The 24,963-nt window shown below is 39.8% G+C and overlaps 1 long non-coding RNA gene across 1 annotated transcript; it reads right to left on the bottom strand.

Annotated features, from left to right (window-relative positions):
- Positions 1 to 12,857: 12,857 nt before the first annotated feature.
- On the bottom strand, positions 12,858 to 23,063 carry LOC101749885. The gene is made up of 4 exons (XR_210414.5): positions 23,006 to 23,063; positions 17,516 to 17,740; positions 14,401 to 14,497; positions 12,858 to 13,487 (listed from the first exon to the last, which is right to left on the bottom strand). It is a non-coding gene; the product is annotated as an uncharacterized LOC101749885 (long non-coding RNA).
- Between the last annotated feature and the right edge of the window lie 1,900 nt (positions 23,064 to 24,963).

Below are 24,963 nucleotides of genomic sequence, written 5' to 3'. Positions count from 1 at the left end.
AGCCACATTAACAAGGAACAAATTCTATCATCCACTTTCTGTCAGTGACTTAAAATTCATATGTGAAAGTTGTACTGTGGTTTGAAAGGGAATGTGCTTATGTCAAGGATGTGTGAAGATGCCGTTCTAGATTGGGTCCTGTGTATGTGCAGGTAAGCCATGCTATGACTAACAAGATATGTGGATATGCTCTGAAGCATGTGTATCAAACTTAGTGGTCTCACTTTGCGTGGATCCAAAATGCATTATCCTAGCAAAGAGAAGTTTGCTCTTTGTGAATTTTGGATTCAAACTGTCTTGACATTGAAGAAAAATATGAAGATATTGTCTTGATTTGAGGCCAGATTCCTGAAAAATGAGGATCATAAGCAGGTTGATCTTTTCTGGATCTATCTGCGTTAGGTGAAAACAGTGATATTCCTAATACTTTAGCATGGTCCACCAGATGGGAACTGTAGTGTCTGTAGTTCTTTACTGGCACATGACAAGAAACTGGCAGGCTTTTCTTGCAGCTGTGCTCATGTGAGTCTTTCAGCTGATGTATCTCTAGATCAGTAACTGGCAGCATGCAGATGATGATGAACATTGAAAGATGCTTCCATTTTTAGCTTGCTTGGCTCTTAGCAAAACGAATGCCTTGCTGCAGCTTAAGCATCTCATGATTTCTGTTTGAAAATCCTGAGTTAAATCACCAGAAAACTTATCTTAGAAGTTTAGATTTGACTTTCAGGTTGATATTAAAACACTTGTATAATTCAGGAATTACTTTGAGGCAACAGTAATTCATGCCTCTGCTCTGTGCTTGCAGGAGTGTCTGGGTAGTTTGATTTTTAGATCCTGTTTGCCACACACAAGTGCAATGCATTCAGTTAGTGCTAAGCAGTACAAAGGTGTGAATGAGCAGCCCGGAGCAGAGAGGGCCTAAGATGACTTGTGCAGTACTGTTGCCGAAGATGTAACCACAAGCTCAAGCTTTTACTGCTTCTGGTAAAAAGTTCGATTTCAGAGATGTTTGTCTCTCCTTGTGTGGTGGCTATGGGAGAGAAGGCCAAACACAGTTTAATACTCTGTAGATAGATACTCTATAGATACTCTATACATTGAATTTGCTAGAATTACGACCCTTGTTTACACTATTCCCTCAGAAGGAAGGTAGGGAAACAATAAAGATGGGATTATTCCAGAAAGTGACAAACTGATTGAAAGGAGGACTTTAGAAATGGCATCCTCCTGAGAGCAGCCCTGAGTAAAGTTTGAAGTAATCCTGATTAATCAAATGCTTTGAAGAAATGGGATACAGTTCAGTAGGAATAAGTGTAAAGACAGACTGACTTGGGCAGGAAGCAGTACAGAAGCAGGACAGAGAAAAATGTAGGTAGCTGGTCAGCAGAAAAGAGCCTAGTGCTATCATGGCTCTGCAGCTGAACAGGAACTAACAGAGTCATGGGATTGCAAGGAGGAAAAACAGCAGACACTATAGAGTGGTGTAAAAAGACAGAGCTTTACAAGCTGCATAACGTGAGTTTTCTGTTCTTCCATTCCTCCTGAGTTCCAGTTTTGGATGCAGAAATAGCTAGCTGTTCAAAGGAGAAGAACTAGAACAGGCAGAGGTTTAAGGGGATGGAGGGAAAAAAAAACAAACAAAAAAGCACCAGCAAAAAAGCTTGCGTAGAAAGACTGAAATGATTTGGCTTTCTTAACTAACATAAAAATAGAATGAGAGAGGAGTTACTGTTTTCAAGTATGTACAAAGCAGCTGTGAAGAAGAAAGAATCAATCTGATAACTATATCCCAGATAGTTAGGACAGGACGTTAATGGGCATGAACTAAGATAAGGAAAGCTCAGATCAGTTTTTCTACTGCTAGAGACAGAATGATGTTAAATGGCTGGTATAAATTGCTTGGAGGAGCTGTAAAGGACCTCCAGTGATGGAAATCCTAATAGATTAGATAAATATTTGGCTGGAAAGGCACAGGTAGAGTTCCTCTTGCCTTGGGATGGTGGGTAACCTGGATGATCTTTTGAAGACTTTTAAAGGTCAGTTTTTTTATTAGTCCGTAAACAGTTGCCCCCATCCTTTGAGAAGTGATGTTAGTGCGCAGCTAAACTTCTGAAAAGTACAGCTTTATGTGCATTTTGATTGAGATGTAAGCTACTAATTTACACGTTACAACTGATGTTTCCTATGTATGCTCATTCACTGAATGTGTCCATGTATGGGAACTGTTGAATCATGGCCTGAACCACTGACTGATCACCTGAGGCAAGCACTGAGTTAGCCATGCGAGCACAGGTGAAGGCAATTCAGCTGTGTGACCGGAAGGGGTGGAGCCTGGCTGCACCTCTCCTAGACCCCATTTAGGGGCTGATTGCCACTGAAGAAGGATCTCTTTCTGGAGATTGCTCCCTTTGGAGTTTTTCTGCGAACCTAGGATGTGGGTGAGCATTTCATTTATTTTCAATTATCCCTTTCCACCGTGATAATCCTTCTAGATACAACCTGTAAAATACCAGCCTAACCGTACCACTTTGCTGATTGTATATTTGTTGATTGTACAGTCCCAGAAGCAGTGTCCATTGACATCATAAAAGCAGTGACTCTGCATACACAGAAACAGCCGAAGTGTTAATAGGATGTTTTCTTTCAAGACCAAGAGGATCAAAAATGAGTTTGTTACTTCTAAGATTGCTTATAAAAATGTCTTTTGGAGTTAGGAGTTAAACTGAAAAAAAGTATCTTTATCCCTAAATACTTGTGTGCTTCATCATTTCTGTTATTACTTTATAAAGATAACAACGTGTCAAGCCAACTGCAATCCTGTTTAATTTTGAGAGTGAAGTGTTAAATAGTGAGACTGAGAATTCTCACAAATACTTAATTCTTGACCTATGCCAGACTGATTTGATGTGAATAATTATCTGACAGTTCTACTTGCATTTTGTATATATTATATTCTTGCTCAGCACTTATTTTTGGCAGCCATCTAGATTAACCTCTGTGTGAAGACCTGATGCTGATGTGAATAAAAATGGGATGAGATCTGGCATGTGGTATTTATTACTGAGCCTGAAGTATGAGATGTTGAGGATGATGGGCCTTGCAAGTATTATGTTTGGAAAAAAAGATGTGGAGGGGGAAAATGGTTTGGTTAGACGTGAGAGAATATGGTATACACATAGTGCTCCTGTCTTAAAACAAAAAGGCATGAAATACATAAAGGTGGGAATAACTTGGAGATGGGGAAATGTGGAGAATCCTATATGATGCATTCAGATGGATTTCAAGTTAAGAATCTGGATCTGTCACAAACCAAACCATATCTCCAGGTTACGCTATATTCACCACATTTTTCATTTTGGATAAAGCTTTGCATTTGGGATAAAAATGTGTTTACCATACTGAACTGTGTCTTCATTTCTCCACCATATTCCAACTCACTAGGTGGTCAAATGCTGGAAGGAAAAGAGTTGATACTGAAAACTGGTGAATGTGTACGTGCTGTGAGAGGCAGTTTGCTGGAGTTGCTCCTTTACAAACTCTTACTGTTTTAGAGACACTGAACTGCTCATGTTTTGTTCTTTTTCAAATATCTGCAAATTTATTGGAATAATGAAGGATATTTTACTCTTTTCAGATATGCTGTGTCCTTTCTCTCCTTGTTTATGTCTGAGGGCCCAAAGGAAAAATAAAATGGTATAGGACAGTGAGAGAATACTGGGTAGCTTAGTATGGATCCTTGACTTGTGAGCTGCATGTCATTGGCTTCCTTTGCCTTGCACTAGAAATAAGAATTTTATTCTTTTTCAGACTACAAGCATACTCATGCAAACTCAATGCTCATTTATCTTGTGGCTGCCTAATGAATGTAAGGCACTTTCTAAGGCAATGCCAAAATTTTGCTAGTTCAATGAGTTTAGATGAACAAACAAATACATCTTTTAGAGCTTTCAGAATAGGAACTACACAGGGAGTTGTTTGTGCTGTTGTTGAAATAGTAAAGAGGCCTGGTGAGAAAGTCTGAAAATGTTATGTGAGAGAGCTGCTATCACTTGACCTCAAAAGAAAAAGGCAATTACCATGCTGACTTTATGAGACAAGTGTGTTCTTGCAGTGACAGCTGCAGGAAACCATGATGTGGCTTTCCTCATCTCTTCAGATAGTCTCCTGGCCGCTGCCTTGGAGTTAGTTTAATTCTGTCTATTTCAAATTGGGAAGAAGAAAGCTTTGCATGGAAATGTGATAGTGCCACAAGACAGGCCGTGCAGTCAACGTAGTCTGAAGCCTCATGCTCTCTCTCAGTTTGCACACAGCAGAAGCACATGGTCTGCAATAATGGTGTGGGAAATAATCCTTGCAGATAGTCAAAAACTGATGCTGCACTTTCCTTCCCACCAAAGTAATTGGCTGAAGATTTGATTCATCAATTGATTCATAGAATTGTTTGAATTGGGAGTGACCTTAAAGGCCATCTAGTCCAACTCCTCTGCCATGAACAGGGACACCTACAGCTCAATCAGGTTGCTCGGAGCCCACTCAGCATGTCCTTGAGTGTCTCCAGGTATGGGGCTTCCACCACCTCTCTTGGCAACCTGTTCCAGTGCCTCCCAACACTTACTGTTAAAAACTTCTTCCTGCAGCCCCTAGGTCTCTAGCCTTTAGAGAGCTGCTGACTGAAATCCATGGATGTGGCTACCTCTATCACACTTGCTGAGGCCTTAGCTAACAGCATTTTCTGTTGATCCTAGATCTGTGGGTCTCTCCACCCCTTCTACTTTTTTTCTCTGCATGTTGCCTTCATCATGTAAGAAATCTTATTTTTGCTTCTCAGGTATATGGATGAAATCTCTGTAGATGAAACTCAGACACCTCTCTTCAAATGGTAGCACAGGTTTATGATGCAGGTTTATAGATACTCTTGAAATGAGTTTAAGATCACTCCACTCATAGCTGTTGAGCTCGTGTAAGTGCTTAAAACTCAACTCTTCAAAGGTTTTTGATCCAGTTTATTTTTATCTTCAGTCTTAATGCAATTGCCAAGAGGCCCTGAAATTCAAGGGGAAGTTCCCTGTGGTTCTTATGCTACTGTCATTTTTTTAATACCAACCTTTATTGCCTTCCTCTTAATTTTGCTTATTTGATGGACTGAATGGTTAAACTTACATGGGCATTTTGTATTTTATGAAGAAACACACAAAGAGGGTGGGATCCAGCAGTGGTAAATACAGCTGAGCAAGGTTTTATATGCACAGCACGTACTTTCTGCTTTAGAGATCTCTATGTCATTCTGAGACTTTAGTAGACGTAACAGAAACTGCAAGTTTGTGTAACCCACTGTGATAACGGGGAAATAAATGGAAAAATGTTCCTAATGATACCAGAGCAGTAGTGCATGTAAATATATATCTATGTATACTGATATGTGTGTCTAGTATTGAATTAGAAAAGTGAAAAATTCTGCAACTTTTTCAAGCAGCCTTACTGTTCAGCAGGTATATTTGATGCAAAACACTCTTGAGATGTAAGTGGAGATCAGCAGATTTTAAGATGTACCTGACATTACTGCAGATAGCTTACGCATGATGTGGTTTTGAAAAGCTGTTACCAAGCTGCATATTAGAGTTCATGAGTCTTGTTTGTTCTGTGTGTGGTTTTTGGGTGAAGTAAGAGACTGGACTTGTATCTAAAGCCATATTAATAAAATATGGTTATATTATTCTTTTATTATTATACTTGCTTGTCTTAGATACAAATAATCATGACTAATTACTAATTATTTGGGAAAAAAACTAAAATGCAAAAATATAAAAGCAAAAAGCATCTTATCATATATGTGCAATCCCTCTACTTCTCTGCCCTCCCTCCCAGTGTCTGTTCCACCCTCTCTCCCCTCCTCCAAAAGGAAAGAATTAGGGATATACTCTGAAATGAAACATTTCCTTTAGGACCCTGTGAGACTTCTAGATGCTGAGAAGAAAGATGAACATTAAGGCACCATTCATGCCAAACTTGGTGAATTCAGGCAGCTTTGTTGACCTCTGTGGGACTATTTCTGTGCTCAGATTTATCCATCTCTATTTTTGGTGCCGTACTTGTCAGTTTGTCTGCTTGTAGTTGGAAAGCTATTACTGTTGTCACAGGAGAAACAGAAGGGCAGAGGCAGTATCTAAAGTGAAGAAATAGGCCAACATGAATTCCCTAAAGTCTTTTCAGAATAAGCATAGGTCACTAACACCTATGACTGCGCGGTGAGGGGCTTAACTGTTGCTTTTCAGTTTTCTTTTTTACATTTCAGCGATAACAGTTCTGAGTGGATTTTGCTTGTGGTGAAATGCAGGGCAGTCAGTTCACTCTCCTTGTAGTTTTGGGCAGCACAGTGTCAGTACAGCAGTGCTGAGTTATACCCAGAGTTCTGCAAGTTGGAGTGATTCTCCGGCACGGTTCAAGGTGTAGGTTCAGAGCAAGAAAAAAAATTCAGTATGCTTAAAGATAATTCAGTGCAATCTGTCATCTGGGCTTTCCTGTTTATTAGAGGGAGTGCAAAAAAATAAATCCTTCTCTTGCTGGGAATAATTATCTCCAAATATGGAGAAACATAATTGAAAACTCTGAGCAAGATTTTCACTTAAAATAAACTTAAGTTACTTTTCTCTGTACTGTTGGTGGTTTATCTAAAATGACTCACCATTTGCTTGATTCTTGTGACTGAGAATAAAGTTGATAAACATGTAGATTAGTGACTTGAGATGGACATATATATGTATATATATATAATAACAATGTATGCATATGGACCTAGATGTATACAGACACCATCGAGACAAGTTTCATGCAGCTAGTTCTGCAAATAATTTGCAAGATTTCATTTCTCACTTCATTGTATTTATCAGACTGGTCTGTCAGATTTGCTGGATTGCTGTTTACCATCGAATACTTTGTTGTGACATCCAGTTGCAGTTGTTTCATTTTTTCGAATATTGCCCAGAGCCAAACTAAAGATTAAGAAACTACACAAATGTTCTGTTGAAGTGGAAAGTCTACCTTTCCTACTCAGTTGTTAGATTGTGAAATATTGTAATGATGTTGCTTGGCTGCTTTTCGTGTTGCAAGAGGTATGCCATCCTGTCATATGTGCTGCTGACATGACAGAATCAAAGACATTTCGGTAAATTTCTGCCTCCTCCGTAATTACTTTTGCTTGAAGGTATGGATTTACTGCATTTGTCGACTTTTTGTGTAACAGCTGGAAGTGATGGTGTTTGCCATGTGCTGTTGCTGCAGCCACCAGTCAAACAAGATCTGAATTTGCTTTTATGTAGGATAAAATATAACATGACTCTTGAACACTTTCTATGAATCTCAAATATTTAGCAGAAATTTCATACAAATCTGATTTCCTCTATGCCAATATCTTTACACCAAGAATGCAATAGAAACTTAGGAGCAGGAGAGTGTTTGGAGAATAGCAAGGGCAGAGTTATAGATATTAGAGACCAAAAGAAAGGGAGCTCAGGGATAAATTTCCTCTTTGCATTCATAGCAAATGTGAGAAATGTATCACTCTTGCAGAAATCTGTTCCGAAACTGATCATATTTCATTACTTTCTACAATTACCTGAAAACAAGACTGCAAAGAGGATAGTGTCAGTCCCTTTTCTCAGGTGACAAGTTGTGCCAGTGGAGGTTTAGATTGGCTGGTATGAAGGATTTATTCATGGGGAGAGTGAGCACTGGAATGGGCTGCTGAAGGAAGTAGTAGTCCTCATGCCTAGAGATATTTAAGACATGTTGATACCCCTCTAAGGGTCATGTTTTAGTGATGGGACTTAGTAGATCAGATCTGTGATTTAACTTAAGGATCCTGAAGGTCTTTTCCAACACAGTTGATTCAGATTCTCTGAAATGCACTTTGCTCTTTATTTTGCTACCTGTAGATTATACATGTGAAAATACTATGTGGCAGATTTCTGAATTGTGTTTACTTAGGAAAGCATGTACAAGGTTATAACAATGCTTGTCTGGAAATTGTTTATGTAAACTGGGTATTACCCAGATACATACAGTGCTCCTTTAATGGCAGATGGTTGAATGACTTCTGTGGCTACCAGAGGCTCAGCCCAGTTCTTATGCTTTCTGCTGGGAATCTTGACAGAAGGGATTACAGCTGGAACAGGTTATGATGCTTTCTATAATATGAGCCCTTGTGCTGTTAGGATGCCATGAGGAAAGGCTTGCTTTGGTGAGATCCTTCTTGTACTTTTCCTTCAATTCACTTCTTGAATGTGAAGTCACAGTCTGTCCCTCTGCATTTTACTCATGGGCATGATCAATGCAGTACTGAAAATTTTTATTTAAATGGAGTTGCTTGTCTGAGTCTTTACAAGATCAGTGCTGCAATGTTTTGCTGCCCATTCTCCAAAAATGGAATTTTTGTTTCAAAGCAAGATAAATGAGTAGGGCCACAGATGTAGACCTGAATGATGGTGCTCTTACATGCAGAGACAGTTGGAACAAAAAAGATTGGCGGGATCAAAACAACAAAAGGCTAAATTTAAATCTGCTTTACTTTATTCAAACCGGTTTTGAAATATTTACCAGCAGCTTTGAAAAGTTGCCAACAGGCTGTTCAAAATAATAGTAGTGATTTCTCACTTAGAGCTCATATAAATAATAATAAAAAGAAGCCCCTCAACTCCGAGCCCATCATTCTCCCCCCCCCCCCCCCCCCCCCCTTTTGGCAGCAGCCAAATCTGTCTGTTTTCTCACCAATAACTGTGAATTTTTACCCCTTTCTTCATTGCACTGTTTCTCATAAATGGTCTCTTACTGGCTGTGATCTCCTATTTTGAGAAAGCAAAGAGCCTTGAAGATAATTGTTTTATTAAATGTGTACAAATGATGTTAGGTCAACTCAGTGGCACGCCACCCCTGACAGTCTCTCTTGACACTTTCCTCTGCTTTAAAAATAGAATTGCTTTCTATTGATGCAAGGAACAAGTAAGAGGGTGAAGGGTAGATGTTTTATGAGGCGAAGTCAGGGACATGCCTGTTCAACATGGCTGAAAAGAGGTGCTGATTTGAGGTGTTTTGTGTTATAAAAATGATGGCCAAAGCTCCTCAGTGACTTAGCCATGGCAGGCAGGCCACTAAGAGCTGTTCCCAAGTACCTGGAAGGAATTCTTTAAAGAAGATGATGGATTTTGATGTTATTCTTTCTTACCTGTTCACTGCCAGAAGAGTTGTATAGATCTTGGCTGACAGACTGTAGTGCTCAGGAGGAGTGAGAGAACATGATACAAAGATTGCACCAAGTGCATATTTTAAGCTTGCCTCTTCATCTCTCTTTTTTTTTTTTTTTTTTGATGTATCATACATCCTGTATTTCTGGAGTTTATCAACTGAAATTATAATAGCGCAAAATGGCCCTCTGTATATTGTTTCCTATGATCTGTTGTATACATAAAGCATGTGTGATTATGGTTGGCTAACAGCATTTGTGATTTAATTATCCTCTGGTGGTGGTGGGGTTTTTTCGTTTTATTTTGTTTTTTAAATGAGGAAAGATGGTCAGGCTGTCCTAAGAAGATTTTAGTAAAGACTTTGAAATGGCTGGTCACTGAGTGATTACCAGTAGATTGTGCTGTTTCTCACTTCCACTGGTGGGATCAGGTTTGGATGCACTCAGTGGCTTTGTCTACCTTTGGACATGTTACATTCACTCCTGTGTTATGACCTTGAAACAGTCTACGCAGTCTGTATGCTTTTGAACTAGTCTTGAGAAACTTCAAGTTTCTTTGTCAAGTGTCCATCATCTCATGGAAGGCATTTATTTTTGATAGTCTCTCTGACATGCCGTAAATGTAGCAAAAGAAAAGAAAGCAAGAGTGTTGAAGTTTTAAGGAAGCACTGCAGGAAAGCAGTTGCTGCTGGCTGTGTTCCTTTACTGGATACCACAATTGACAAAATCAAATACCTTTAATTCAGGATGTAATCCAAACTGGATTACAGTAGGACGCTCTGAGGCTTGGTATAATTTCAGAACCAGAATCTCTGTTCTACAGACTATATTGGTCCAGACAGTTAAAGTGGTATTTGAGACTCACCTAATGTCCTGCACAGAATAAAGAAGAGGGCAGAGTTAGAGCAATTCAGTGCAAAATGAAAGAAAGTTATCTGCTAAGTTCCAAGGGATGAGTGCATCTACCAGCTGTTGCAGAAGAGATACAATGGGGAAGCAGATCAGGACAGGCGGTGACCCTGGCTCCCATTTTAAATGGAATTCATGGGCATCAGTTGTAGTTGCAATGCCCAGGTGACTCCAGGGTCTGTCTGATTTTTGGAACTAGTTTATAGTTTTGAGCATGAAGCATGTCTACACCAAGCAAGAGAGTATGCCAGAAAGATGCCTGAGTTAATGGAGATGGTTCTGGAAATGGAAAATGTGCATCTGGAGCTGTGTGATGCCTCATTTGATCATGATGAAGACAGAAGCTTGGGCTTAACTCTATGGAGCTGAGCTGTGTGGAGGTCCAGTCTCTGCTGATACCTCAAATTTTTTGAGCTGTGGGGAGCAAGTACTCTGTTTTCAAAAATATTTCTGAAAAATAGTGTTCCCCACTCCTTTGTGATGTAGGCCTTGCAGTACTGCCAGAAGCAATGTGTGCGTATCTTATAACGTGGGCCAAGCGAACCTTCTGTTTGGGATGTCAAGTCTCTTAACATTTTTAACTTGGTGACCAGACAGAGTCAGGAAGTACTTCTTAGCTGTACAATTTGCTGTATACTCCTTATTGCTGAGATTGTCTAGTGTTATTCACTTTTGAATTTGATCTCATTGACAGAGGCTGGGTTCCAGGAATAAATTACTCTCAAAGGATAGTGTCTGTTAATGTTTCCACCATTACCTTCATGTGGTGGTGAGTAGAAGCTATATTTTCACTGTAAAATGGGGATTTTTTTTTTCCACATCAGAATATTAAGATAACCATCCTACTGTAAAAACAGAGCAAAACAAAAAATCACTCCTGTACCTCTGCCAAAAAAAAAAATAAAAATCCCCTCCTCTTCTTCCCCTCCTCCTCCTCCTCAGCAGTGATGACAGTTTAAATGTCTCGCTGCAATTATGCATAATGCAATAAAAATAAGCCATACTTCTCTGTTACTTATCTCAAAGTAAAATCCTATTTTGACATTAAGAAGATGTATTTTACTATTATTTCCTTCACTTAAGGGAGAGCCTCTGGTTGTGCAGAGTGTGGGAGGCTGTTTTCCAACAGCCCTATTAGTGACACGATGTAAAGGGATAGGTTCAGCACACCACAAACAAGATTTGGGCAGCTGTGGGACTGCCAAACTGTTTCTTAAGCAAGTCTGCCTGTGTTAGTGTTTCCACCACTAAAGGTCCCTGGCAAGCTGAATGCAACTGAAGCGAAGTGAAAGCCCAAAATGACTCGACAGGAGATGAGCAGAACATGGATGCAAACTGCTTTTGAAAGTCCTGAATGAAAACAGAGGGTATCAGGCACTGATAAGATGTAAGGAAAACCAAATGGATAACTGCAGTTGGAAACTGGCTGAATGATGTGCTTGGAATATGTGCATAATGAGACTGGAAGTGTTGCAGTTGGCTTTGGAGTGAGTGGACCACTTGGAGCAGGCCCATGTGTATGACTGACTGGCTTTGCATGCAGAAGCAAATCTGAGAGAGGAAAGATGTGAGCTTAGTTTCCCATCTCAACAGTCAAGCTTTGTTGCTTGTGAGTAACCACATTGTGCCTGTTCTCTTCACCTCCACTGAACTAAGATGAACCCCCATCTTTCAGGTGTATTATGAGGATGAAAATATGTTTTTTTCTGACAGAACTTATCAGAACAAATTTAAATGGCTTTAAAAAAAAAGTATGTTTACAGTACATTGTCCTTGGGGTCCACTTCTTTTTGTGCAACATGTATTGTTGTTACAGTATTTCTCTTCAGAGTTTCAATTGAAGTATCTTCACAAATCAAAATGAAACTCTCAATTTTTTCCCCACTTCACCTGGTTCTGATGTGAAACTGCACACGTTTCTCATGGCTCTTTAGATCACAGAACTCTGCTTGAAGCTGGGCCCCAGTTGACTGAATAGTTATGCAAACATTAGCAGTTTTCCCCTTGAGCTAAGTTTCATATTTGTAATGAAACTTGAACACAGGCAAATTTGGTGTGGTTTTCAATGCAAACATATAGACAATGCGAGAAAGCTGTGCATTTTCCTGTCTACCCTCTGGAATGATCTAACTTTTCATTTTTCTCAGGTCTCTTATGTTAATGCCATTGCAAAGCCATTGTTAATATGCAGTTTAATATTTCTGCTAGCCATCAGATAGAGCATGTTGTAGTTTTACAAGGCATTTTTACTAATTTGGACAATTCGAGTTTGGCTGATGGTTTGCATATTGAGAACTTAGCCAACACGTGAAAAAGTCTCCTTTTTCTTTTTGGCATTGTCTGAAAACACAAATGTACTTTTTTTTGTTTGTTTGTTTACAGCCATGTATCATTTGAAGCAGAAGGCCAACTGATGTGTGAATGCTTAGTGCCCTTCTGACGGGTTTTATATTTGGGCTGGAGTGGTGGATGGCTGTTCAGTTGACTGGCAAGAATTACAATTACACAGACCCCTCCCACTCCCTTATGGTAACTTGCAGTGTTTAGTGCTATGTTTTTAGTCCAAGGAAATCTGCCCTCAGTGCAGGAACCCTGATGATTCTGAGCAGTGCTGATCAACTTTTTTCCACCAGATATATTTATAAAGAGTTCTATCTAAAATTCCATAACTATACATAATATGCAAGGAGCAGTTCAGGTCATTCTCACGGAGTTTTTAGTAGGAATTTTATTTTCTTTCCATTTCAGTTCCTTCCTTAGCCTGTGAAGAAGTAACTGCCTATGCAGATTAACACCCTGTGGGAAATCTTACAACTTTGCTCTTGTTTTCTTGAGGAAGGGAAAACAAACAAAAAAACCCAACAACAAAAAAGAAAAGGAGTGAACTAGAGCACGAGTCTAGTCTTCAATCTTGATTTCTTGAGCCGTCTTTATCTTTATGCAATTAGAGGCAGAGCAGGAATTCTTCTTGGTGCTAGTCTGCAACCCCAGATGACACAGTTTTATACAGAAAACAGGACAGAAAATTTTGCAGCAATCCTGAAGCTGCAGAAGTTTGCTGGTGGTTGTTCTTGCCTCATGAGCTGTCAAAGGCTCTCCTTCTGCAGGTCTTGAAAGAAGCACTCTGTGCCCTTAGTGATGTTCATCATTTTATCTGTTTAGCCTAAATTTCTATGGTAGTGGTTCATTTGCTCTGAAAATCAGGGATTTGCAGTGATGTGGGTGAGGTGCAGGCAGTTTTCTTTTGCAGGTTCTGCTGCAGCAAGGGAGTAATCCTATGTAGATGCTGGGAGGCTGGAGATTTCTGTCTGACCCTTGTCACTGTTGAAGTATGAGTTACCTAGTAGGAGAATTCATTGTACAAATTTACAAATCAGCAAAGGACAAAATAATTTTACTTCAGGACATATCATAGGGAAACCAGAGCGGTGGTTCTCCAAATCTGGCCATTTGCATCCTAGTACATAGATGGCAATGGATATCTAATGCTTTCCAGCATTGCTGAGCAACAGTTTACTGCCCAGTGTAGTTATATAGAGGGTATATATTTGACTCAGACTATTGAAGGGAATCTGTGTCCCGAAGCATAGTAGGCTTAGATTGGATGTTAGGAAAAATTAAGAAGAGTGTGGTTAGGCATTCAAATGGGCTGTTGAGGAAAGCAGTGGAGTTTCCATGCCTGGAGGTATTTAAGGGACACATGGATGCAGCACCAAAGGGCATGGTTTAGTGTTGGGACTTGGTAGGTCAACTTGCTGGTTAGACTTGGTGATCGTGAAAGTCTTTTCCAACATAGATGTTTCTATGATTCCAAAACAGAGCTTACAGGAGATGGTCCTTTTAAAGTTTATGGATATTATTTGTTTTTTCCAATGCATAAAAACTAAATGTTCTTGTTTTGCTAGTATAACTTTGATGCCTATGCTGTGCAATGTTAGTTTAATAGTGAGCAAGTGTGTGTACACATACATTACTGCCACAGATTTTTCCACTGACACCTGCACGATCTAAAAGCATTAGAGCTGTGGCTGCACTACACATGCTACAGCTGTTCTTATGCTACTTCATCCCTCTTCCTCCCTGTGTTCACAATGAAATGACCTTTGTCCAGAACCTCTCATATGAATATGGTTAGTGTTTCAGATGAATGTTCATCTGATGAAAGAGAAACAGAAAACATCTCAGTGATAAAGCTGCAGGTTTAAAGTTACTTTTGAGCATGCATCAAATACAAAAAGCATACAAATGCATACCTTTATGCCTGTTACATCTCGATACAGATGTGTGATTTTGTGCGTTGGCTTCTGTCCAAGCATTTTCTGTTGTTCACTGGTTTAGCGAATGAGTATCCTGTACGTGAATTCAAGTGTTGAGATGAAATAAGTATCATGCAATTATACTTAGTGATAAAGGAGAGATGTACAAAAATTCTGTAAAATGTTTGCGGAAAATAATTGTTTGTTGGTAGCTGTGAAGAACAAAACAGCAGGCAGCAGTATGCTGGTGAAATACATGTAGAGTATGTATGTACTTGGGCTGTAGCTGTTCTATGAGAACCTAATTGTGCCTTTTTATCCACCTGCCCTCCAGCTTGGCCATGCAGATATGAGAAGTAGTGCAGCATGCAGCAGATATCACTGCAAGCACATTGCTTCTTAAACTTTCCTTCAAGTACAGTGCTAAGCTTGTTTTCCTTTTCAAAGACTATACTTAGCAACACCTAGTAGATTTAGGAAAATAGGGCCCTGACAGTTTTCATTTCTGTTTGCTGTTCCGCTAATATTGGCATTTTTTTCTGCATGTTTGTTTTTCAACAGATCTCCCCACTTGTTTTCTTTTCTTGTTTCTGAAAAGTCTCTGCCCTCACACTTTGCCTCCAGAGCTCAGACTGTATCCTTCACCAGTGTCATTGGAATGGAAAAATTAGAATTGAGGCATAAGCTTCTATGACTGCTCTACCAAAGCTGGATTGTCTGCATACCATGGTGGTGCTTGCTACCCTGAAAAGGGAAAGAAGAGTCCCTTTATTGCTAACACTTTACTTGTGTTTTAAAAAAGAAGCTTGAGATCTAAAAGCGTATGGAAAATGTTCCTCTGTTAGGGTACATAATGTATTCCAGCATTTATTCATATTTGCTTTGCAATGTACTGTGAGCTTTCAAAAAGACTTGTAATTTCTAATTTTTTATGCAGTGACAGAGTCACGCACACGGATTTGACTGGAAGTTTGTACAGCTCCACCAAAAGGAATCCCAGATAAAAGAGGTTCTAACGTATCCAGGATATTTAATGTTGCAAATTAGCATTAGTAGCTTAATTTGCCTCATGCTCATCAGATCACTTGCTTTCTATGAATCTTTTTTTTTTCTCCTGACTCCCTACACCCGCCATTTGGTTTCTATATTTTTTATCAAACTGTTTTTCTTTTCATGTCTGTATATTTTTGATATTTCTTTGCTGCTTAAATAAGATTTCCCCCTGATTTAATATAGTAAACAAAACCAAGGACAACATGGAAAACATCTGAAAAGATTAATGCCAGCTGCAATCATGTCAGCAGTGCAGTTTATATTTAGAGGGGAAGCGTGCTGGAGAGGAGGTGAAGAGTTCAGAGAGGGATTCAACCTGAGTGCTTGGATCTGAGGGAGGGCTGCTGCTAGGTTTGAACCAAGCTTCCCAGTTCATGTACATGATGCCCCTTTCTGCCTATTAAAGGAGCTTTTCCCTTTGCAGCCTTACAAATACTTCTTGGAAAGAGGGAAATGCACCAACACCCACCCTTTTGCTGAGAGTCACAAGCTGAGACAAGAAGAGTTTTTTTCAATACTTGGTATTCTTTCAAGTTATCCAGCATCAACCTGACTCCCAGTTCTGTATTCTACTGGGTGCCCCACAGACTTTCATACTCACTGCGAGTCTTGCTGTCTCAATACTTACATGTTACCTGCTTAATGTGTGTTGCTCACTCAGTCCAAAGTTTATGGCTTTATTCCTATAGCTCTGTTGTCATGGAGCAAACTATTTATAGATCCCCATGTTAGAGATGAGACGTTGATTCTGACAGGATGATCCCAAAGCAAAATTCTGGCAGGGGAAGGTGGGAGCAAGCCTCTAAGGGGTTTTGATAGAAACATAGCTGAACTTTGATCCTTTAATAGGGTTTGAACTCAACTGTCATGTCACAGAATCACAGAATCCATAGAGTTGGAAGGAACCTTTAAAGGTGATCTAATCCAACTCCCCTGCAATGAGCCAGGATGCTGTCAGTAGTCTTTGTTGCAATATTTCTACTTCTTGCTGATCACTTCAGGAGAAAAATCCAAGATGTTTTGAGGCATGCTACTTCAACATCTTGTGCAATAATTACAAAAAGAATGATCTTTGAAGAGTTAAATGCATGCAGGCATTTACTAAAGGATCTAGTTTAATGTCTTTTTAAAATAAGGAATGTAGTGAGATGTGTTGGTGAATGAATTTTCTTTGCTCAGAATTGTTGAAAGGGGAGAAGAGAGGTTCCAGTTAGTGGAAAACTGGAAACCTTGAGATAATAGTTCTGTAATGTTATGATTCAGAAGGATGACAAGAAAATCATAGTTTCCTATCTGTTAACACTGCAACTAGTCTGGCATTTGGGAACTGGAAAACAAAGCCATTACCTCAAGTGATGCCATTTATTAGCTGAAAAGCTTTCATAAACAACATGGAAGAAATATAGCTATGCTGTTTAAAAAAAAAAGTATTAATTTTGTATTTTGGAAGGCTAGGAAGAGCAGGTCTTATGCTTGAATACGCAAGAAAAACAGCTGTTGTATTCACATCAGTGTGACTTAATGGCAAAAGACTTTATAACCACAGTAATATCTCTTAACTCTTAAACAGAGCTTTTAAAATTTCTGAGACGATATAATTTAAGCAGTAGCCTGTATATCACTGTCTGCCAGAAGAAATAGCCCTTCCTGAAGTTTCCCTAGCACTGTCTTTTCCTGCTGCCCCATAGTGAAGGGGTTAAGAATGCACAGGGGTGAGTCTCCTAGCTGAATTTATCCTGGTAACCCAAGATCTCCATGAATGTGGAACACTGTTACTACCACTGCTATTCTTGTTTTGGCTTCCCCACCAAGTCCTGACATGCTTTCGTCCATGCATGCTTCTTGAGTTTCACTCCAGGGGGAAGTTTGGGGGAGATCTGGTGACAAACAGGCCTCAAACCCTTGCATGCTTACCAAATCAAGTTGTTTATATTTTCCACACATTTTGCTTTTATTGTTCTGAAAGTGTTGTTTTCTTACATTATACTATACTCTTGCGCTAATAAATATTGAAAATTATTAAAACGTTTCTACTAGAAAGCAGAAAACTAGAACAAACCTTGATTTTGTTTATGATCAGCATTTAAATGTGCAGGTAGGCAAAGGAAAACTTTTCCTTGTGCTCACGGGAGTACAGTGGATTGAAACATTTAGCTATGGAGTCTTTGCAGATGGCAAGTGCAGAGTTGAATTATTGCAGGATCGTGATGGAAGGCTGAACTTTTGTCCCAGCTTTGGCAGTTCTTGATCATCTTGGTGATCTTCCAAGGGACAATGACTGCTCCTATGAAGACAGCGATTTCTGATCTTTATCACATGAAGAAATTTTAATGTGTTCTATTTACTGTAGATACTAGATCATACTAAAATCTGATTCAGAATGTGCTGTGGATTTGGAAGAAATTTAAATTATATTTCTGCAAACTTTCTCCCCATCCTGCTCATTTGCCTTCACTAAATAAAAAACTAAACAAATCTCCCTGAGCATTGATTAAATCTCGATCCAAATATCTCCGTCAAAATAGTGCTAAAAATCTGTATCCAGACAAACTTACATGGGAGTAATAACTGATTTCTATCTTACCTGTGCAAACCACTACATACATATCTAGCCATAAATAAATACTTTGGAAAAACACTTTTATTTATGGCTAAAAAAAAGAATTTGTAGGTAAATTGTTTTGTAATTTAACTTGAAGACTTTGAGTTAATCTAAAAAAGATACAAGTATAAAGATTTTCAAATTGTAATATAAAAAAAGTCAAGTGCAGAAATTCAGACACATTGAATGCCTATTTGTGAAAATAAATAATGAAAGTTTTCTATTTCTGGAAAAGCAAACGACAAGTTTAGAAGCCTAATTCTAGCCCTCCAATTCTGAAAAAAAGCTTATATATTTCCCTCATATCTAAAATGTGATACCTCTTACAAATGAAATATGTGGACTTGTCTATATTGTTCTTTTCAGAAGAGCTTTGAGATCATTAGCTATGAAGTGCTGGAGAGCTGTAGCATGTAATTGCTTTGAAGGAGGAGAACTTTTTAAATTTATTTTTTGGAGGAGGCGATAGTATTTTTAACCTGTTGTCTCAAAGCTGGAACAGTGCTCAACTGCTAACACCATAGTGATGAAAGATACAAGTAACTTAACAAGGAAAAACAAGTGCCTTGATGTACTTGGTAGTAAATACATCTAGCAGTGTTACTATTATGAGGGGACTTCCTTTTTTGGGGAAAAAAAAGTTCTGCTCAGCACAACATCAGCAGAAGTCCCTCTCCTTCCCAGTTCTGTGTGAGGAGAAATCTCAGTTTGTAAGGTTGTGGTCTCAGTGAGCTGATACAAGTAATGCTCACTACAAGCCTTGCCATGAGTATGTGTTCAAGTGTGTAATAATGAAAAATACCAGAACTCTTAGTATTTTGACTCAAATTCTTTTGGTTTGATAGGCCCTCCTGTGCCTCATGGGAACTGGAATTGAAATAATCTGAAGCCCTGCTATGGATGAGTAGTTTTAAATTAGTACAAGTAGGGTAATAAAGGAAGCTCTCACTTTGTAGGTAGATCTTCCTACTGGCTCTTGGAATTTCTCAGCAACCTCATTTTGCTTTAGATCTCACTGTTGATTGTGGTGTCATTCTCAGGGTTGCAGGTTGCTGGATTGGTTTAAAAAAATAAATTTCCAGCAGAGGATGGCAGGAGTGAAGGAATGCATTGCAGTTCTCAAGGGCAATCTAGGAAAGTACAGTTGGTTTCCATCTTCTGAGTGTCCCTAAGTGTGGTTTTTTTTTTTTTTTGAAGGCTTTTTGGTGTGATGGTGCTGAGATGAGAGAATTGGTTCTGGTTTGACTGCTTGCTCAGTTGGTATGGCTTGCTAACATGAAACATCCCTGGTTGTTAACATGGATCTCAGTGGTATAAATGCCAACTGATAATCAACAAGAGTACAAATTACATAAAAATGTCTCCACTTTGTGTTGCATAGGAGCAAAAGTAACTAGCAAAGAGTATGACAAATGTGACATTTGTTCTTTTTCTTATAACTTAAATTATGATGATGGTGACAGTCTTTATTTGATGTGTTCCTAGTGTTTAATAAATAGAAGTGGCCAAAGTACACAATCTGAGTTCAAGTTGGGCTTTCGCCTTCCTAACTTCCTCTCTGCATACCTTAGCAACTTCCCTGTAATCTCCTCAAGTAACCTGTCCCTTCTTCTAGAGGACATAGACTCTTCTTTTCTTCTGGAGTCTCAACAGTAGTTCCTGGTTCATCCACACTGGTCTTCTTCCCCTACGACTTGCCTTAGGGCATTCAGGAACAGCCTGTTCTTGTGCCTTTAAGATTTCCATTTTGAGGAACATCCAGGCTTTCTGAACCCCTTTACCCCTAAGGAGTGACTCCCAAGGGACCCCTGTAACAAGTGTCCTGAGCAGGTCAGCGTCCGCCCTCTGGAAGTTCAAGATAGCAGTTTTGCTTGTCACCCTTCTGACATCTCCAGGAATAGAGAATTCTACAATTTTATTGTCACTCTGCTCAAAATACTTTAAATCAGGGCTAAAACCCAAATCCCCCAAAACAGGGGACAAAGCCAGCTGGACAAGAGCCTGGCTTAAGCCCCCCCGGGAGGGGGGCTTAAAAGTGCATGGTTGGAGAAAAGGTGCAGTGGAGTGGTGGGAGGACCAGCTTGCTCAGCCCACCTGCTTCTCACTGCCCTGGTCCAGCAGGGTGTGCTCACAACAGGACATCTAAGGGGCTGGAGCCTTCTCAGGGAGCAGAGTCTGAGTTTTTCAATCTCTCATTGCATTTGAAATGAGAATACTCCTAAAAATGTAGAGCCCGTGGCCTCTACTGCCTTGGTTACAGATATCTGCCAGCTAGCACTGCAGAGCTGTAGAAGTTTGTTTTAAATTTTCTTGAGTCTTTGCAGCTCTGGAATGTCACTTTTCTGCGCTGCCTTGAAAAGGATAGTGGCTTCCTCACTTTGAAGACCACTAGCAGCTTTCATCTGGTGAACCTCCAGGTATCAGAGTGAAAATGAAATGTGGGATGTTAGGAACATGAAATCAATTGGTATGGATATTTAGTACACAGAGTCAGTCAGTATATGAGTTGGGTGTGGTTATCCTTATGGGTCCCTTCCAACTCAGGGTATTCTATGATTCTACATTGAGTTGGGTTGTTGAAGTTAATCCTAGTCACTACACAATATTTTCCAAACTTTTTGTAATGTAAAGGGAGGCAAACAAACTTATGTATCAAGTTATTTTGAAAATACGTGCTGTAGTATCTGTTACAATCTTCATACTCTGAATCTGCAGGGATACCACTCAATAAGTCCATACTATCTGCTCTCCAAGTGCCAACTCATTCTGAAAATTCAGTGTATAAGAGAGCTCTTTAAAACATGAAAATCTTTTTGAAAAAGCTGACTACTGATCATTTTTCTCAAAAGATCAGTATTGAAAAAGTGCTTATTCAATTCATCTCAGCACTACAGAGATGAACTCCACTGCACAAAATTTGAGTCTAAGTGCAGTTGGACCAGATATTCAGGTGGATCTTCTGACATGAATGTAGAAGTACCAACTCACGTCACCTTAGGAATTATGTGAGATCAGGTCTCTTCAATAGAAAGCTAAAATCATGTCCTGCTACAGTAACTGCCCTTGAAACCACAGCTGATGTTTTTTCTTATGTTAGCTCTTTTCACCTCTTTTGTGAACTTGGGTAATGACACTTGGGAAGGAGAAAGAAAGAACTTTTTTAAGAGGAAAGTAAACTAAACCCATCTATTTTGAAATGATAGGAAACAGCTGACTTAGTATTGCCAAACCCTTGTTTTAAAGCTGAGGAACCACTCGTCTGTCCCTAATTTGATCTTTGTTTCTTCCTTTCAAAATGTTCTTTTACTATTGCAGTGTGTGAGATCACGTACATTCCTATAGTCCTATTCTTTTTTGGTCTGTTCCACTATGCCATTCCTTCAAGAGATGTTACTTAGACCTTGACACACAGGGTGCCCCTATGTAGGTACTGCCTCTGTTCTCTCTCAGCCTCCAGACAGATTCTTCTTCTTAGTCTCTTATGGCCTTGTTGCTATTGTACAGGAGTAGAATTGTATCCCAGCTAGCCAGTTAAGGCCTTCTCTAGTATAGAGTGGTGGAGTAACTACCACACTCTCTCTACCCCAGCAAGGAAGCAGGAGGGTCTAGACTGGAAATGTTTCAGAGCTGACGGCATTTATATAGTGCTCTGCTGGCTTTCAGCTGATGTACAGTTCTGGAGTGAGTGCAGCTAGATGATGCTTGTTAAAATAGCCCTTGTAACTGAAGAGACATGAGCTTTTTCCTGGCAGCAGCTGAAATGGGTGAAGAGATTTAGCAGCACAAGCTTTGCTCCAATTGCAATGAATAACCCCTGCTGAAGGCTACACACTTCTCTGTTCTGCCAGTTGTGCTTCTCTTGAAACTATTCCCAATTAGCAATTTCAGACAAAATGAGCTGAACTGACAGAGACCAATAATTAAGTTACTTAAATTATCTGGGCTTTTGAAACTGGATGGTGATGACCACTGAAGCAGCTCATCCAGCAGGTCTGAGGAGACAGTAACCTTTGGCAGAAGAGCACTGAAGGGTAACTGGTGCTGGGTTAGAGGCTGTAGTCCCCTCAGCTGGCACTGCTGCAACTGGAAGAGGATGGGCATAGACAACTCAGTCTGCCCAGTTTCTGCCAATGAGCTGAGAGCCAGCATTCACTGCTGGATCCTTATCTTTTCTCCTTGGGGTAGGTCTAAGAGGAGAGACTGGATAGTCATCTCTCTGTTCAGCCTTGTACTAGGCTACGCAAAATGCAGCAGTCCCTTTCTCCCTTGTCAAAATAAAGACATCTTGTGGCAGGCCTTTCATCCACAACTGGCAACAAGGAAAGTGTGTGCAACAACTTGTGCTACACTGTTATTTTGGATGAGGTAGTGCTACAAATGCTGTACAAAAATAGCCTTTTTTCATGCCCTTCCTAGGATCTTAGCCCTTTGCATTGCTGCCTGGCTCCCCAGTGAGGAAAGAAAAACATGTATCCCATTTCTTCCTTTAGTTTATCAGCTGGTAGGTAACTCTTCTCACTAGCAAGCAGTTACTTCAGCAGTCACCCCCCCCAAAGATGCATAAGAGCTTATCTGTAAGTTGCTGGCAGTAACAGAAGAATTTAAAGTTTGAGTCTCTTAAAATGCTTAAAATCACACATTTGTGTGGGTTGTGTGTGTGTGTGTTTCTCTGCAGCAGGCTGAGAAAAATCTTCAGAATAAACTGTTATCTCTTCTGTTTCTAAGAGCTTCTTGGGTTTCTGCTCAAAACTTCCAGCCTTGCTTTCTACTCACCTTAACAAGAACAAAATCGCTAAGATTTGCAAACATTTTTGCTTAAGCTGGCTGCACTGATAGATTTTCTGGCATGATTTTAGTACACACTAACCTGTTCTCACTTGCTTGGGCTAGAATGATCCCCGGGGAGTATTTTGCAGGTTGGGATTGGTGCATGTGCATTGTACTCACCCAGCTCAGCTTCCCTGCCCTGGAATGCCTCCCCTCCGCAGCCAGCCTGAACAAGACCTCAGCTTAAGTGGGGAGCAGAGGGTGAGCACAGCAACTACTGCTGTGAGTCCCCTTCACAGGAAGAGTCCTCTTCACCCGTGGCTAGTTTCCCTGCAGGCCATGGGGAGTGCACAGGAGTGAGCATTTATAAAAACAAAAGAAAAAAACAAACAAACAAACAAAAACAGTCAAACCTTATCTCACGTGAAATTAATTAAAATGTTGCTGCACCCATTACATTTTTTTTTAAGTAGTGTTGCAGACTTTGCCTACAAATAGAATTGGAAAGTTCTCTGTCTTGTGGGCTGAAAGGAGTAGCTGGATTCTCTCTAGGGCAGCCTAAACTTCTCTAGATAACATACGGGATACAAAATAGTTAGATGTAGCCCCTAACTGTGGTACATGGCAGGGTGTGGACAGCAATATTCTGAAGCTTTTAGGCTCTCTAGGAAAACATACCTTGCTAACTAGATGTCTTTTAAACAAGCTTTACTGGTGTCAAAGCAATACATAACTATGCAATTGGAGTGAAAACTAGGATGCAAAAGGAAGTGAGAGTGCAATCATGATATTTCTTAGCTGATCTGCATCTGCTATTTTAGCTCCAAGAAGGGCAAGCATGTGTCCAAGGTCATTGTTTCACCCTTGGCTGACTGAGGTCCTTAGGGAAATTTTGGTTTTGCCAGCGTGTATTTAGAGTCTCTGTGAGTTGCACATCATTTCCCAGGTGCATCTTGTTTTGTAAAGTTTGGAGCACTGAGACTCAAACCAGACTGCTGCTTTCGTAATCAGCTTTGGCAGACTGTGCCAAGAGTTACTCTGTTTCTGTGGACCCTCCATACAGAAGAAAAATCTCCCTGTTCTTGAAAAGGGACCACAACCAAGAAGGGTGCTGGTGGAAGTACAGGCTTACATGACCAAATATTCACAGACTCCCACCGGTTTCTGTTTAGACGATAACTACATCTCTGAAAAGTCATTAAGAAGAATAAATACTGCATTTTAGAAGGGAATCAGCTGTTGCACAATTTCAGCTTGTCTTGTTTAGGGCGGAAAGGATCTCACTCTAGTTTCAGAAAACTGCCTCAAAGTATTGCAGTATTTCTTTTTTCCTCCACCTCTTCCTATCTTTCTGAATAAACTGCTTCCTGCCACCCCAGAGTGGTCAGTGCCACCCCTTAATTTACAGTTAGGAATGCAGACATGAGGAAAGGCGAGGGGATGAAATATGGTGTCAAGTTTGTATCTGCTCACATTTCACACACTAAGGAGACAAGCCCCTTTGGCCAGTTGCCATGGGGAATTTTCTTGCAGAAGTAAATAACTCAGAACAGAAAGAACTCAGATTCATACTACCCCAGCTGCAGAATGTCATTAAGTCTCAAAGGATGCTGTGTGCATTGTGTGAAAGGAATTTTGTAATCTGGCTATAACTGCAGTTGCAAAACTATGTTTGAGTTTAAACCTTTATTTTGAACTCTTAATTACTGGTGTGTTTCTTGTGTGCTGATTAAAGCACACATTGTCTTATAAATGGTTTCTATTTTTAAACCAGGTTTAGATTAGCTGTTTCAATGGTGGGTGAGTGGGTGACTTTGTTTTGTTTTCTTGTTTCTTCCTATGCCAACTGCACTCTAATCTCCATTTCCTAAATCACATTTTTAAGGATGCTTCAAAAGGAAATTAAATCTAGCAAGGCACTCAAAGTGTCCTGTAGTTAGCTTTTCTTTCTTAAGTCTCGTTCATTTTTATGATTTTGTAACTAAAATAACCTTTTATTGCAGAATAGGGGAAGGGTGATGATTTTGTTGTTTCTGTTTTTTTTTTTTTGGGGGGGGGGGGGGGGGGAAGAGAAAGCACAGGCACCTTCTTTCCACTAGTGGTCAGTCATTTCTTTTTCAGTCTGAGTTACTTTGGTG

The sequence above is a fragment of the Gallus gallus genome, chromosome 3 (genome assembly GCF_016699485.2).
Source record: "Gallus gallus isolate bGalGal1 chromosome 3, bGalGal1.mat.broiler.GRCg7b, whole genome shotgun sequence".
In the NCBI taxonomy this organism is placed as follows: domain Eukaryota; kingdom Metazoa; phylum Chordata; class Aves; order Galliformes; family Phasianidae; genus Gallus; species Gallus gallus.
The sequence above is the reverse complement of the archived record's forward strand: the minus strand, read 5'-3'. Positions and strand labels throughout refer to the sequence as shown.